At 39.2% G+C, this 15,092-nt stretch overlaps 1 protein-coding gene across 3 annotated transcripts in view; it reads right to left on the minus strand.

Annotated features, from left to right (window-relative positions):
* Positions 1–15,092, minus strand: part of RABGAP1L (RAB GTPase activating protein 1 like) — a 762,391-nt gene that overhangs the window by 432,517 nt on the left and 314,782 nt on the right. The gene's annotated exons all lie outside the window — the stretch shown is intronic.

Raw genomic sequence — 15,092 nt, forward strand, 5'->3', positions numbered from 1 at the left:
CTCCATGGTCACAATAGAGGGTGGGCTGAAGTTCTTTCTAGGCAAAAGTAATCTTGACCTTTGGAAGGCCCTTTAAAATACATCCTTTCTTTACCTAAAATAAGATTAGGCCAAAACTGGCCCAGGACACCTCCGCCCTCTCCAAGTGAAATAAATAAATATATTAAGATTCCTCAAATTAAGTTTTAAATCCCTACAAAACTGTATAAATATCATTCTTTATTAAAATCCATAAAAACTAATATCTGTTCTTAAGATTTTCTTTTCTCAACACCATTCTCAGTAATCACAAAATGGCTGCTACGCCGCATCAGCTGATAATCATCTCTGCTTACCGGAACCGCTTTCCCAAAACTGCATTCCATGGAGACCCACCTACAATTAAAAAACTACACTAGACCCACCTTTAATCCACCCCTAAATAAAAACTGCACTAGACCCACCTTTAATCCACCCCTGAATAAAATCTATGTTCTTTATTGTTAAAAGACTTTATAAACTGATAATTAAAACACGTAGCCCCTCTCCCATTTACTTATATATAACACATTTTCAATAAAAACGCACAATAATTCCTAACAGTTGTCACTCCTCAGAGAGCAATCTTTGAGGGGTGTCCGGCATAAGATGTGCATGAGAAAGCATCGAGGCCTCTGTCTTCTGTTCACCTTCGCCGCCTTCGTCGAGACAACCCACCCACGCCGAGGCTGGACCCCGGCAGAAAGTCCTCAAAATTACCCATAATTCTTTTCATTTGTCACAATTTAGTCATTCTTAAGTGTAAGGGCGAATGGAAAATATATTTATTTTAAATAGCCACATGTTTATCTGAAAATGTTATTACTATGGGAAAAATTTGAGAAAGGATTTTGAGGTACTAGCAGTCTCCGTTATGCTCTCTGTATGACCTTAATATGCCCTTGATTTCTCATCTTTAAAATGAAGACAATAACAGGATGAACCATTGAAAGGTTACTGTGAACATGAATGTACAATAATCAGCATAGAAGAGTTAGCAAAGTGCCTGGCACATAATAGAGATTCGGCAAATGTAAATGTTTTCCCTTGAGTATTTTCTTTCTCTCACTAATTTCCTTCCAGTTGTTAAAAATTATGAAAACTGTTTTGTTCCCTTTGTTTACTCTTTTCCAGCCCCCATATTGTCTGCACAGTGTAAACAAATCTATCTTCTCAAATTATTGCTTTCAGCAAGACTCCTGTTCTTAACACTCTTGGCAGCAAGTGCGTACACAAACATACACACTTACACACACACACTCACACACACACAAAAACAGACGTACATTCTATTCTCCTTTTCTTTCTCTCAAAAGAAAATTTTAGTGGAATCACATCACCTACATTTAAATGCAAACGTTTATTCTAAAGGTGTGCCATAACTATTAAAACTTCTCTTTCTTTACCTCCCTTCATATCTTTCCACTGAGACTCAATATGGAAAATACTAACAATTACAATTACAAAAAATGGTGATCACCAAAAACACCAAATTAATAGAGATATCACTGTTTGAAAGGTTTTTCATTGCCAGGCAACATACAAATATTTTACACTGAAGGCCTTCTTTTAATCCTCACAATGATCCTGTGAGTTTATCACTGGTATTATCATGAAGATAAAGATTACAACTAAAGCTTAGAGAGGTTCTATCTGAAGTCACACAGAGAGTGTACGACAGGGCTATGACTGGAACAGAGGTTTCTTGGACTAAAAAGTTATATGTTTCACCACTCTGTGACACCTGTCATCCTACACAAACATGACATCTGCATTCTCTCCACATTTACCTGAATCTCTTTAGAATTCTTTTTCTAATCAAATCCTGCAGTGTAGTTAAGGTCTGATTCATACCTAATCTCATCAATTAATAACAGTAATAATAGCAAAGAGCAAAAGAGTACTTAACAGTGTTACAATACCATACTGTTCTAAGCATTGCACATTACAAGTACTATCTCATCACAAAATCCTCACAAAACCCCTTAAATATCAGTTCACAATTGTCTTAATTTTATAATAAGGAAAATGAGAAGTAGAAAAGCTAAGTAATTTGCCCAAGTCCACACAGCTGGCAAATGTCAGAGTGAGTAATCTAATCCAGGTAGTCTGGAAACAGAGCTTATGTTTTTAACCACTAAGCCATACTAGTCCTCATTTATCTTCCATAATTTCATCTTCTCACTAACAAAATACATTCTTCCTGTATTCTGTATTAAGAAATTAAAACATGGATAGCCTTTTATTACATAACTATATACTAAAATATTAGGTACAAAATAAATGGATAAACAAAATATAATATACACGTGAAACGGAACAATATTCAGCCATAAAAGGGAATTAAATTTTGGTTTGTGACTGGGTGGACACTGAAAATATTATAACTTAGTGAAATAAGATAGAAATAGGCCAAATACTGTATAATTCCATTTACATGAGGTACCTAGAGAAGACAAATTCAAAGATAATGAAAGTAAGATAGAGATTAAGAGAGGTTGAGCAGAGTGCGGAAGAGGGAGTTATGGTTATGTCTACAGAATTTGTATTGAGGATTATAATAAAGTTTTTGGCACAGACAGTAGTCATGATTACACACCACTATGCATGTATTCAATGACACTGAATTGTACCCATGTAGAGTTAAAATAATAAATATTATATTTTACCACAATAAAAAAATATAAAACACATTACATTTATCCTTGGAAGGATGATGAATCTCTCTGAGACTAGAAAATGCTAGGAAATTCTCTACATGGTTAGATTATTATACTTTTAAATCTGTGGCAGATAGCACCAAAACCAACCATTTCTACAAAATGATAAATCCATAATTTTATCTTCCTTTCCCAACATAATAAATAGCACCTCCAGGACAAGTTATACATGAGTACAAAAGATTCTCAAGAAAGTCTTGTTTAATTAAATTCAATATTCAAAGCCTCACCAACATACAAACAGATATTCTTTGCAATTACTTTAACAGGTATTCAAGGACAACTGTAAATGGAGAATGTAAGGTACAAAGAGAAGTGGTGCAGTTTGAATCACTGACACTGAAATCTATGGTTCTATGCCTAGCATTTGGTAAGTTGCTGAACCAAGAAGTCTTGAAAAATGTCACAAAGAATCCACCATGATACTCATACTACAGGGGACTAAAGCAAAGCTAGGCGAACAGTAATTATCACTAGCAGCTCTCCTTTTCCATCTTTCTTCCCTACATCATTCCCTCCAAATTAAAAGGGGAATACTTAAAGAACCTAACTCAGAATAGGCCACCAAATATTATACACTGGAGTACCCATGATTAAGAAATAAACAAAGGTGACTCCAGTCCATTAACGAAGTGACCCTGTGGCCAGCAGGTGGCATGGTGGTTAAGGTGCTGGACTCTCACAAGGCCAACCATGGTTTGAGTCCCAGACCAGGCAACTTGAAAATCATACCAGGCACATGTGCATGTGTGCCCAAAATTCCAAGAGGAGAATGGAGGATATGGGACTGCAGCATAGTCATCCCCCCAGGGGGTGATTTCTCACTTTCCCTCTCACTGTCTCTCTCTGGCAAGCACACACACCCTATGGCAAAAACCTAAGAAGAAAAAAAAAAAAAAAGTGACCCTAACCCCTGACTGATGAAGAGGTTCCTAAACCTCTGTAGGTGAGATCTCAGCTCACTAGTCAGACTCTTGTCCATTTCCCACCCCTCATTCTCATCACCCCTTCAACCTATAATTGACAAACAGCAAGATGGAATTTCTCTTCTTGCTCTCTGCTTTGCCTCTATTAGAGATATAAACTGGTTACAATAACAGCATTACCAAAATCTTGATACCAGAGAAAAAAGATGTGACACAAGGTAAAGCATGCACCAGCTGGGTTTTTAAAAACCAAAAATTATCACTGAGATAGCCTTATATTTTTGGAATGAATTCTTTTAAAATTATTTAATTGACAAAGATGTGTGTGTGTCAGAGCAAAATAGAAAGAGAGAGACAAAGACCTTTCAATGGGGCATGGTCATGCCACAATCCGTCTCCATTTCTTCATCCTGTGGGGACTTTAGGCATGCACACCCAAATGGCTGGTATGTTTTTCAAGCCACCAGGGCAAAGATTTGAACCACAGTCAGCCATGTGGGATCCAGCTCCCCTAACCACTGGCCCTGGAATGAATTCTTAACTGACTTATGAATCTTAATCAGGAATAAGAAATTGTTAATGTAATATCACACCACAAGATCAATAACTTACCTGTCTAAAAAACAAATTATAATTTACATATATTAAATAACCAAAGAGGACCAGTCCAATAGTGTGGTATTTAAGAGCCCTGCAGAAAGAACAGGGTCCCACATGGCCGATTGCAGTTCAAGTCTCAGCCCCAGTGGCTTGAAAAGCATGCCTGATTGTATGTATGCCCCAAATCCTGGTGGGATGGAGAAATGAAATAAAAAGGACTGTGGCATGACTATGTTCATGGGGGAGAGGGCCTGCTTTCTCTTTTTCTCTCTATTTCTCTCTCTGTTGAGCACATACACCCTATGGCAATAAAAAATTTTTAAAAAGAAAGAAAATTATATTTTAGATATACAAGAAAAAGTGCCAAGCCACCAAATTTTTAGTGAAGTGAGTACATCTGACCAGCTTCCTAAAGGATCACATCCTCCCCACCCTTTTTTATCTATAGCAACTTCTTTGCCTCACTAATTAATCTGTGCCCAAGTTCCCAACAAAAAGCAACTCAGACATGAGGAAATAAGCCTTGGGTGAAATTTCTTCAGCCTGTGACTGATGCTTAAGTTACACCACAGCATAGTTTTGTTTGGTATTCAAAATTTTACTTCAGCTGTGCTTGGAAAATTCCAGACTGTGTCAAGACCAGACAATGAATACCTTATAAATATTATGACAAACAGCAAAATATTAACATGCATAAGAGAATTCTGGGGAGAACAGAAGAGAAAGTAGAAATCAGGAGAAGCTAGGTCATAACAGAAAGGAAAATGTACCTAGTCAAAATAAATTTTAAAAAAGAGAGAGAGACAGGACAATTAACTGGAAACCAAGAAAGCAGAGAAGCCTGCAATGAGGTTAGTGATAATTAAAGTCTAAAGAAGCAAAATCCTCTACTAGGAGTAGGTAATATAATATGTCAATGCACATCAGACATACTCATTAAGCAGAATGAAAGAAGATACTAAGGAAAGCCATGTTTCACTGCATGTGTCTCAAGAGTGTAAGATATCAGCTAGGTTAGAAAAAAAACTAATTCCAGTCCCAGCTACTTTTGTATTCTGGTTGCCCAAAGAAGACCTCAAAAACCTCAAGTGACCCCCCAAACCTATCCCCTTCTTCAAATAATCTACTAATCCATAAAATCATTAATCCCCCACTAAACATGACCTTTCTCTTCAAAGCACACTGCCTACACACTCTACGACACATGCTCTGTCATTTCAAACCAAATTTTTAAACTGACGTTACAGCAAATATTTCATATTCTAGGGAGAAATTACTACAGTGTTCAAAAGGATGAAAAGCATGGCCTTAAATAATAACTTTTTTGTGGAAACTAGAAGGCGTTTATCTCTGACATGTGTTCAAGGTGGCTTCCCTTATTTCAGGTCTACCACTTTTTCAAGAATTTTCTCACCTATAGGATATAGAGAGTCCTAACATATTCAGTAAGAGGTTTCATCCTAGAGAATTTCACATACATTTAACCCCTCTGAGGGTGACTTTTCTAACTCAGCAAAAAGCTTCCAAGGCAATTACGCTGCCAGAAATTCAACCAGAGTCTGAAGTACATGTCTCCCCTTCCCAAGGGACCTGAGATGTTTCAATCAAGCAGGAAATGAGTGTAAGAAGGCAAGATTTGATTAAAACGCTAGAATCTAACATCGTTCAATTTAATGATGACAGGCTACTTTACTGGATGTGCAACCCTGGGCAATTACTTGTCTTCTCTAAGCTTCACTATCTTTATTTGTAAAATGGTGACCATGGGGACCAGCCAGGCAGCCTGGTGGTTAAGGTGGCTGGATCCCACATGGCTGACTGCACAGTTCAAGGCCTGGAACTGGTGGCTTGAGGGACATGCCAGGCTTGTGTGCATGCATGCATGCTCAAAATCCTAAGAGGAAGTGAAGGAGAAGGAACTAGGTATGGTCATCCTTCCTGGGGAAGGGAAGAAGGGGGCTTTCTCACTTTCTTTCTCACTCTCCGGCAAGTGCATGCACTTTATAGCAAACAAACAAACAAAATGGTGATCAAAATGATAGTATCTCATGGGTTTCTCTGAGAATTCAACAAAGCAGCACAATCAAAGTACCTGGTAGACCAGCTGCTCATCCCAGTCAATAAATGTTAACCACACACTGAGGAATTAAAAAATGAGTTGCCAGCTGATCAATCAAACTACAGTTAAGTGCCACAAAACATTTCAGTTAATGATGGATACAGATACTACAGAGGTCTCATGAGATTCGAATAGCCTACACCATGTAGCATAGGTATGTAGGCTGTCTCATCTAGATTTATTAAATACACTCTATAATGTTTGCACAGCAATAAAATTTGTCTGACAACACATTTCTCAGTAAATACTTCTGTTAAGTAACACATGATTGTATACATGGCAGCCCTAATATCACCAAATATGTACAAAGGAAAAAAGGTGGAAACAAAAATTTCATCTTAGTACTCACCAACTTTTTCTTTCTAGTTTTCTAAAAAGGAAAATATGAAAACTGCAACTATTAACTATTATACACAAGATTTAAATTATCATCTGTAATCATTTTGGTGCTCTGGGTAAAATGATACGGCATAAACAGAACATCATATGGAAAAATGCATTTCTATGAAGCAAGGGCAGATTTGTGGCTGGGGTATCTTTTTTTTTTTTTTTCTGGAGAGATTTTCACTGTAGGGCGCGTGCGCTCGCCAGACAGACAGAGAGAGACATAGAGACAGAAAGCGAGAAATCACCCCCCAGAGGGGATGGTCATGCCGCAATCCCTTCTCCTCCATTCTCTCGGGATCCTGGGCACACACGCACACGCGCCCGGCGTGAGTTTTAAGCCACCGGGTCCGGGACACGAACCGCGGTCGACTACATGGGAGTCCAGCGACATAGCCATTACGCTAACTGCTGGTTCCCGGGTATCTTTTTTTTTTTAAAGAGCTTTTTGTATGCACTCACCAGAGAGACAGAAATCACCCCTCATGGGGAATGGCCACGCCACAATCCCTTCTCCTCTATTCTCCTCTCAGGATCTTAGGCATGCACACACACACGCCCAGCGTGAGTTTAAGCCACTGGGTCTGGGACTCAAACCACGGTTGACTACATGGGAGTCCAGCAATGTAGCCATTTTGATATCTGCTGGTCCCAGTCTTTTAAATAATGTGCTATGTTCCATGTCCACATGGCAGTCAGCATAGATATAAGTAGTAAGGTGTTTGTTAAATTTAATTTCATACCTAATTTAAATACTGGTGCACACTTGATTTTTTTTCACCAAAACCAACACATAAAATGAAACATTAAGTTTTAGTATTCAGTATAGCTCATAGTTCAGAGCATGGCAAAGAACATACTGTTAAAATACTCTAAAACTCGGGAACCAGCAGTTAGCGTAATGGCTATGTCGCTGGACTCTCACGTAGTTGACCGCGGTTCGCGTCCTGGACCCGGTGGCTTAAAACTCACAACAGGTTTGTGTGCGTGCATGCCCAAGATCCCGAGAGGAGAATGGAGGAGAAGGGATTGCGGCGTGACCATCCCCCCTGGAGGGTGATTTCTCGCTTTCTGTCTCTCTGTCTCTCTCTGTCTGTCTGGTGAGCGCACACGCCCTATAGCGAAAATCTCTCAAAAAAAAAAACTCTAAAACTCTTAATATGTTGACAAAATTTTTTGGTAAAGGGCCAGAGAGTAAATATTTTAGGCTGTGGCCAATACAATCTCTGTAGAAACTACTCATTTCTGCCTCTGTAGCACAAAAGTAGCCATAGACAATATGTAAAGGATGATGTCAAACTTTCTTACAAAACAAGTGGTAGGACAGACTTGACTCAAGGGGCTTCAGTTCCTCACTCCTGCTCTAAATAAAGACAGCATACACAAATAAAAACTCTACTATAGTGACGTTAGACTAACTACATCACTAGAAGTTACTTTAAATAATTTATTTGGTTTAATGCAGTGGTTCTCAGCTAGCAGCAATTCTGCCCCAAGGAGCCATCTGAAGACAGTTCTGGTTGCCACAGCTACAGAGATACAACTGGCACCTACTGTAGGAATCTAGGCCACTGCCTCCTGTTTCACAAAGCATAGGAAGGCCCCACACCAGAGAATAGGCTGGCCCCAAATGCCAGCAGTTGCCAGAGAGAAAAGCCTTGATTGTAAGAATGATGATTTAGGGACTAGCAGATGGCATAATGGTTACATCACTGGACTCCCATATGGTCAACCACGGATCAAGTCCTAGACCTGGTGGCTTGCTTCCTCACTACTTGCCCCCACTCTATCCCTCTGTGGCCAAATTTAAATAAATAAATAAAAGTTAAATAAAACAATTCTTTTTTTTTTAAAAAAAAAGAATGATAATTTATTTACCTGATCTTTTCTGCTTATTGCTCTTTAAAGAAATTTTTATGTGATCCTGAATAACCCTGTAAAGGAGAGGGTAGACAAGTTCATCTCCTTTTCTACAGAAGAAAAGTAATGTTCAGAGAAGGAAAATGATGGGCATGGGCTCACAAAGCCAATTATGTATCAGCTAAAACTTGAACCTAGGTCTCACTACTTTAAAAGCTGTGTATGTCCTTTTATCTTGTATAGGATTTTAACATACGTGTAACAGCTACATTTGAGAAGACGAATTTAAAATCACATTTCCAGGGCCAGCCTGTGGCACAGTGGTTAAGGCTGCTGTGTCCTCCATGGCTGACTGCACAGTTTGAGTCCAAGACCTGGAGGCTTGAGAAGCAGGACAGGTGTAGGTGTGTGTGTGTGTGTGTGTGTGTGTGTGTGTGTGTGTCCAAAATCCTGAAATAAGGGAGAAATGAAGAAGGGACTGGGCATGGCTATTCCCCAGCACGGAGAGTGCTTTCTTTTGGAGAGGTTTTGTTGTTTGTTTGTTTTTGTTTTTGTTTTTTGCTAAAGGGCACGTGCACTCGCCAGACAGAGACAGAGACAGAGAGACAGAAAGCGAGAAATCACCCCCCAGGGGGGATGGCCACGCCATAATCCCTTCTCCTCCATTCTCCTCTTGGGATCTTGGGCATGCACACACACGTGCCGGGTGTGAGTTTTAAGCCACTGGGTCCGGGACGCGAACCACAGTCGACTACATGGGAGTCCGACAACATAGCCATTACGCAAACTGCTGGTCCCCTCGGAGAGTGCTTTTTCACCCCACCCCCATCTTGCTCCAACGAGCACACATGCCCTCTAGCAGAAAAAAAAAGTCCTAAATATGAAGCAAAGCATTAAATTCCATATTCCAGCCCTTGCTGACTTAACCTTAAGATTCAATCCTGAGAGGCAGAAAGAAAATTTAGGAATGTTAAAGTATTGTTCAAAAAATGTCCTGAGACAGAACCATGACAATTAACACATTGAGGTAGATTTTCCCACATACCCTCTAATCACTTCTTTAAAGAGTTATCCCCTACTGGTCCCAATATTCTTCTCCACTCACAGTTCTTAAATTACTTTCTTCACTCATTGGATAGGCACCACTAGCAGTATAACTCCAATATGACTAAAAATAGAAGTGATATACAGGACTACCACGAACACTATAGGTAGATACAATATTTGGTGGAGCTGGAGATACACTTCAGTTTAGCCTGCGGGATCAGGAACATGGAAGAAAAAAGTCCCCCAAAGCCCACAGTTCTGCCTCCACTGAAACCTCGAAGGCGACTACAACGATCAGTCCTGAAATACAGCTTTCCTAAAAGGAAACTTTCTGGACACACATGCCAGTACCATCCTTGTGGTGCCAGGGCTCCTGGTATCTGGGGACTTTTAGCCCAATCAAGAACCCATGAGGAGTCCCCCAGTCATGCTTAGAGCTCTATCTACCCTAATTCACATCAAGATGACTTCATGAGAAATGACACGAATGGCTCAAGTGGAATGGTTTCTTCCATCCAATTCACTAGTCCTATCTTCATTCTCACGCAATAGTAAAAGAAAACTGACTTCTATCCCCTTTCAATTGGAAACATCTAAAGTAAAGAGTAATATTTTGACTCCTAATGTGTTATCAGTTCAATACAGTTTTGTCTCCAGCACAGAGGAGGTTTTTGTTTTGTTTTGTTTTGTTTCAGAGAAACTATATCTAAATTATCAAAGATATAGATAAATACCTTGACAATACAATTATTTGAGGTTCCTGTCTCTTGAAGTGAGTATTAAGTAATTTGCATTTGCAATATCTAGTGATCTCTGTCCCTCTTTTTCTTTTTTATTTTTTTAAAGGGAGAGATTTTTGGTACAGGGTGCATGTACTTACCAAAGAGAGACAGAGAGACAGAAAGTGAGAAATCACTTCAGGGGAGATGCCCACACCACAATCCCCTCTCTTCCATTCTCCTCTTAGGATCTTAGGCACGTATGCACACACGCCCAGCATAAGTTTTAAGCTGCCAGATTTGGGACTCGAACCATGGTCGACTATATGGGAGTCCAGCAAAATAACCATTATGCCATCTGCTGGTCTCCCTCTTTCTTTTTTATGAAGTAAATGGTGTCTCTCTCTCTCTCTCTCTGTGTGCGTGTGTGTGTGTGTGTGTACGTACTTGGCTTCCTATGGTCTAGCTGAGATATAATGAAGTTGAAATTTTTATTACTTTGGAATACATAGAATTCTAAGACTTATGTCCATGACAATAAAACAATAAACAATATAGTACCTCATTCAAAAACATTTAATAAATATTTAAACAGCATAAAGCATATGAAAAAAGCGGTCTTGGGACCAGCATTTAGTGTAATGCTATATCACTGACCTCCCATGTAGTCGACTGCGGTTCAAGTCCCTGACCCGGTGGCTTAAACTCAAGGTGGGCGTGTGTGTGTGCATGCCCAAGATCCCAAGAGGAGAATGGAGGAGAAGGAACAGACTGCTGCGTGACCATACCCCCTGGGGGGTGATTTCTCGCTTTCTAACTCTCTGTCTCTCTCTGTCCTTCTGGCGAGTGCATGCGCCCTATAGCAAAAAACAAAACAAAAAAAAAAACTCTCCAACAACAACAAAAAAGTGGTATTTAAATATTTAAATTTCAATGAATACTTAAGTAATAAAGTAATAAAAGCATAGTTTGAAAGGATGGTTAGGTGACCTATTTCTGGATGGATTATTTCTTCTTTCTTTGTCAAAAGAGAAATAATTAAGTTGCTGCCTATAGTTCCTTTCCATAATTTTCTATGAGGGAAATGTATCTATACTAGAACTGAGGACTATGAGAAATAAAACTGAATAAACTACTTATTTGAACCCTAAGTCCATAAATTTGTCATCTCGTTTCTTTCTTGTAGCCTTGCCTGCCAATATAATGCTACCAGTAACTTTTCACTACTGGAACTGATAAATTTAAAAGGCCCACTTAGCATGGTATGGGTAAGCAGCAGTATCCTTACTTAAAAACACAGTATGGTTTAAAAAAAAAAACTAAGAGTATCAGCTTATGAGCTTCTTTAGAAAAGTCCAGATATCAGGTTGGTACAAAAGTTATCACAGTTTTACACTGCTGAAATTTGACATTTGATATCAGATACATTCTTACATAAACGTAGTTATGTTATGTATCACTTTAATGTGGATTTTTTGCCTTTTTTTTGCTAATAATTTAATATATGTATTTTAGACTGGAAGTGTTAGACAAAAAGCAAATTCAAAAAAATTACTATTTATATGTATTTTAGACTATAGAAATGTTAGACAAAAAGCAAATTCAAATTCAAAAAATTCATTATTTATATGTATTCTATACTACGGAAATGATGTTAGACAAAAAGCAAATTCAAGCAATTTTTCAAAATGGGTCACAAAGCAGCAGAGAAAACTCACAACATCAACAATGCATTTGGTCTAAGAACTACAAACAAACGGACAGTGCAGTGGTACTTCATGAAGTTTTGCAAAGGACTCAAAAGCCTTGAACATGAGGAGTATATCAGAAGTTGACAAATGACCAGTTGAGAACAATCACTGAAACCGATCCTCTTCCAACTACATGGGAAGCTGCTGAAGAACTCAACCTCGACCATTCTACGGTCATTCGGCATTGAAGCAAACTGCACAGATGAAAAGGCTTGATAAGTGAATGCCTCATGAGTGGACCAAAAATCAAAATAATCACTGTTTTGAAGTGTAGTATTTTTCTCATTCTATACACAATGAACCATTTCTCGATTGGATTGTGACAAACAATGAAAAGTGGATTTTATATGACAACTGGTGACAACCAGTTCAGTGGTTTGATCAAGAAGAAGCTCCAAAGTACTCCCAAAACCAAAATTGTACAAAAAAATGTTCATGGTCACTGTGGGGTCTGATCCACTATAGCTTTCTGAATCCTGGAGAAACCATTACACCTGAGAAGTATGCTCAGCAAATCTGAGATGCATCGAAAATTTCAACACTTGCAGCCAGCACTAGTCAACAGAAAGAGACCAGTTCTTCTCCACAATACCCAACCATGTTGCACAACAGATAACTTCAGAAGCTGAACAAATTGGGCTACAAAGTTTTGCCTCATCCACCATATTCACCCGAATTCTCACCAACTAATGACCACTTCTTAAAGCATCTCGACAACCTTTTGCAGGGAAAACATTTCCACAACCACCAGGGTACAGAAGATACTTCCCAAGAGTTTGTTGAATTTGAAATGCAGATTTTTATGCTACAGGTACAAACAAACTTATTTCTTGTTGGCAAAAATATGCTGATTGTAATGGTTCCTATTTTGATAAATAAAGATGTGTTTGAGCCTAGTTACAATGATTTAAAATTCTTGGTGCAAAACCTCAATATTTCTACTTTAACCAATAATTAGTTTTCTTTTGGTTAGAAAGATCAGCCAAATTAACTATGGAGGTCAAAAGAATGACAGATGTCACTGAAAGAATAGCTATCTCTCTAGGGCAACTTTTGGCAAACCTTGAAAGTGAGGGAAGGTTAAATCAGGTAAAACAACAAACTTATTAAGCTATATATATTTGATTCCATAGAAAATTTAACTTATACTGGCAGTAAAACTATATAATAGCATAAGGAGTTCCCTTAGGCTGAGACAAAACATCATGGCCTTTATAGAAAGTGCCAGAGTGGCTGGCATGCAGCTCCAGGGTGGAACTTTTGTATAAAAAAGGGGGTCAACACAACCGAACCGTGACAGGATAAACAGAGATTTTGATTCAGACATATCAGTGCCTCAAAGGGTAGTAAGGATGAATTTTCCTTGCCCCTCTCTGAAGAATTTAAAAAGGTCTCCCTTCAAGACCAGCAGATAGTATAATGGTTACATTGCTGGATTCCCACATAGTCAACCATGGTTCAAGTCCCAGACCCATCAGCATAAACACACCAAGCGTGTGCGTGTGTGCCCAAGATCCTGAGAGGAAAATGGAGGAGAAAGGATTGCAGCATGGCCATCCCTGCAGGGTTATTTCTTACTTTATGTCTCTCTTTCTCCTTCTGTCTTTCTGGCAAACACATGTGCCCCATAGCAAAAATCTTTAAAAAAAAAAAAAAAAGTCTCACTTCAATTTTGGGGGGAAATTCTGAGGAAAAGTAGAATTATTTTTTTTATATGTTTATCCCTGTAGTAGATGATGGAAAGTGGCTGCAAAAGACTGTAGTATCTCTTTGAGCTGGAGACAATTAAAGTCCAAGGATTCAGCTGAAGTGCTTCCTTTCACTTCCAAAGAACAGGGCTGAGGTGGGGCTGGCCCAGTAGCACAGTAGTTAAGCACTGTCCAATTGGGGCCAGATCTTGTGTGGCTGACTACAGTGTGAATCCCAGCTCCAAGGGCTTAAAAAACACATAGGTACATGTGTATGTGTGCCTAAAATTCTGACAGGGGAGAAAAGGAGGAAAAAAATGAACAGTGTACACACATCCCATGAAAGTGTTTTCTCTCTTCATCCCTCACTTTCTGTCTCTGAGAGGCAAAAGTGACCTCTGGCAAAAATGAAAAACAAAACAATAGGGCTGAGGTGGTAGCACTGGGACCTGCCTTCCAATCACACTGACTCCAAGTTGATGGGGTCCATTTGCTTTTCATGGCCACCTCATCTTTCCCGATGAGAAAGTTGCCAGCCCTCCTGGCAGAACAATCTTCTTTTTCTAGTGTACATCCTGAAGCATGTGAAACCCGAGAGCCTGAGAACTGTTCCATACTGCTAATAGGGATTGAGGTGGTCAGCTCAGCCTCCAGAATTCTTAGGTAACATGTCCAGCTCATCTAAGCTTGATATAAAGCTAAAAGAACCACTGGAATTCTATTGTGGGCAGGCTGTCCACATATTTCACCATCAGAACAATATGATGAAATGATTGAGGTATAGCCTCTGGTCTGATCTAGTAGAAACTGTTCAGTAGGGTGCTAGTATCTGCTCTTACATCAAGGTTAGGGTGGAGGCATAGGCACCCGAAGTGGTGGAAGTGAAAGAGTGTTTGGGGTGGAGTCACAGGAGTAAGGAGAGCTCCTGGTGATGATACTGTGGTATAAAGTATATTGCTGATTCAGCCCAGTTTGAGAGAGCTAAGCAAAAAATACACATGGCCATCAAACTAACAGAAGTGACACTTGTTTCCAGGAGGTAGACACTGTTCACTTAGCTTCAATCAAGGCATTAACAAAGCTGTCAATAATTTCCGAATTGAAGACATTAGGTCTGACATAACCCTGAAGAGTTCACTAAAGAACCTTGTGCTTGGTCCTGGGCAGAACCTCCATGTTGCATTTAGAGACACTCACAACATCATCAACCAAGAGCAACAGCAAAGTTTGAAGCACAGCCTGCCTGTATGACCCTTCCAG

This window comes from Tupaia chinensis, unplaced genomic scaffold, assembly GCF_000334495.1.
Source record: "Tupaia chinensis unplaced genomic scaffold, TupChi_1.0 Scaffold000369_1, whole genome shotgun sequence".
Lineage (NCBI taxonomy): Eukaryota > Metazoa > Chordata > Mammalia > Scandentia > Tupaiidae > Tupaia > Tupaia belangeri.